This window comes from Clupea harengus, chromosome 24, assembly GCF_900700415.2.
Source record: "Clupea harengus chromosome 24, Ch_v2.0.2, whole genome shotgun sequence".
NCBI classification, from domain to species: Eukaryota; Metazoa; Chordata; class Actinopteri; order Clupeiformes; family Clupeidae; genus Clupea; species Clupea harengus.
In genome coordinates, this window is record NC_045175.1 from 19,611,018 (window position 1) to 19,613,517 (window position 2,500).

At 40.9% G+C, this 2,500-nt stretch overlaps 1 protein-coding gene across 2 annotated transcripts in view; it reads left to right on the forward strand.

Annotated features, from left to right (window-relative positions):
* The window catches only part of LOC105909541 (noelin-2-like), a 74,103-nt gene that overhangs the window by 50,397 nt on the left and 21,206 nt on the right, over window positions 1-2,500 (forward strand). The gene's annotated exons all lie outside the window — the stretch shown is intronic.

Consider the following 2,500-nt stretch of genomic DNA (forward strand, 5'->3'; position numbering starts at 1 on the left):
AGCAGCTGACTACAAAGCTCAAGAGACTCATTTGTTAGTATTGTTTGTTTGTTTAGTTTTAAATAATTTGTTAATTTCTACAGAAAGCCCTGTTATCTGATTGCCATTCGTTCAGTTGTCTTTGACACTTTGCTGGGAAATCTGTCTGTAGCTGTTTACCTGTAGATATATAAAAGTGTGTGTGTGTGTGTGTGTGTTCAGTAAGCCTATACCTGTTTACGAGTATCTGTGACCATTGTGCTAATGTGAAGCAGACCTCCGTGCCAAAGACAGACGGTTCACACTTTCATCAAAGCCATATGTCCCAAAGGATGGTTCCCATTTCAGTCTGTCTGCAGAGGGACACACACACACACACACACACACACACACACACACACACACACACATACACACACGCACACACACACACATACACTCTCCATCTTTCCCTCTCTTTTCCCCATCATAGCTCTCAACTCTTCTCCCACTCTCCTTCTCTGTACTTCTCTCTATCTCTCTCATCTCTGATATGGAAAGAGACAGACACACACACACCTCTGCGTAAATCTACCAAGCCTGTAAAACTCAGACAGACATATTTACAGAGACAAATACATGGGCACACACACGCTCAACACACATACAATAAGACAACCCCCTGAGGCATGCGTTAATAGGCTCAAGACACATACTTCTGCACAGACAGGCACACACACACACACACACACACACACACACACACACACACACACAGACATACACACACACACACACACACACACACACAGAGGTAAACTAAATTGGGTAGGGTATATCAGGCTCTGCATCATAAAGGCAGCTCGTATGCTCAGGTGAGATTCATCAAGTGTCTCTGACCCACATCTGTTACCCATTATAGTCTCCATGGAGACCGCACTGATCTAAATTCTGGAGCAGAATCCCATTACCAATACCACAATCCTAGGTTCCACGGCTACTTTAACCGGGTTAACATTGTCAAAGATACTGCACCTAAATGCCCCAAAAAATTAAATGTACCCTGAAGTGAAAAGAATTGAGACCAAAAAATCTAAATCTGAGGCAACTCTTTAAAATATATCAAGGCCAAATTATCAATATAGCATAGCTTGAATATAATATGACACGTTCTTGTTTTTACATATAGAATATATGCTGACTCTAATGTGATGTCTAAGGGATAACAGCCGCCAAGGTGTCCGGCTATGCTAAAATATACGACGAGGTGGAGGCAACCAAACTCATTGTGTGTGTGAGTGTGTGAGTGTGTGTGTGTGTGTGTGAGAGTGTGAGTGTGAGTGTGAGAGTGTGAGTGTGAGTGTGAGTGTGAGTGTGAGTGTGTGTGTGTGTGTGAGTGTGTGTGTGAGTGTGTGTGTGAGTGTGAGTGTGAGTGTGAGTGTGTGTCTGTGTTTTGGGTCCTGTGTTTTCGTATATAACGTAACAGTATCCAAGTGGCCACTGAAATCTGATAGGTCGTTGGGCTTGTCAGTATTAGATGTCAACAAGTTGAATTGTTTAAGTGCTTTGATGTCGGTCGAGTTATTTATATTCAATCTTATTCATGCAACATTACAACTGCATTCATAGGCTCCGATTTCCTGGTGAGCGCCCAATCAGAGGCATACCTACTGACTGACAGTTGGCCCACACATTCAGATTCATGAAAATATTTTTGTTTGTGAGTTTTGTGTTGCACCTCCTTACCGTTTGCTAGAGTGATTCATTAAAGGTTAAAGGTTAAAGGTTAAGGGCTCTATAGGGAGGACAAGAAGAAAAACAGGATAAGGTGAACGGGCATGAAAGAAAAAAAAGAATCACACTCTGAATTATAAATGAAATGAAATTATAATTCAAATGAATACTCTGAATGATATATTCAGCTTTTCACTTCAGCACAGACTAATAATAAAACAAGTCAGTATGAAAGCTAAGAGCAGGATCAATAGTTTTAATGAAAGACCTGTGTAGACTGGGATAAACCTAGCTAACTAAGCCTAGCTACAAATCCTCAGCTTTCCAATGATATTATATTATTACTTCACAGCAGCAAGCTTTCCTGGTCAAGACCCTGCAGGGAGAACTCTAGACAAGCCAATCCAGTGGCTTCTTCCATGTTCAGAATCAGAATCAGAATCAGAATAGTATTTATTGCTAAGTAGGTTTACACCTACCTGGAATTTGTTCTGATGTATAGGTGCATACAGTAAACATAAAAACATACAAACACAGTAAGTACTACACATAACATAAAACATAAAAACACAGTAAGTACTACACAAACACAATAAGTACTACAATACAAAAAGCAGGGCAGGAGTGCAAAAGTGGATGTGCAATGTGCAGTGTGCAATGTAGTGAGTGTGTTAACATGTTCTTAAAGGAGCCTGCTATGGGCAGCACTTCCTCTGGATATCAAATAAGTGATGTGACATTTAGATCTCGTTTGAGTTCAGATGTAAGGCCTCTGCCGCATGAGAAAGAAAGGAAGGAGGGAGGGGGA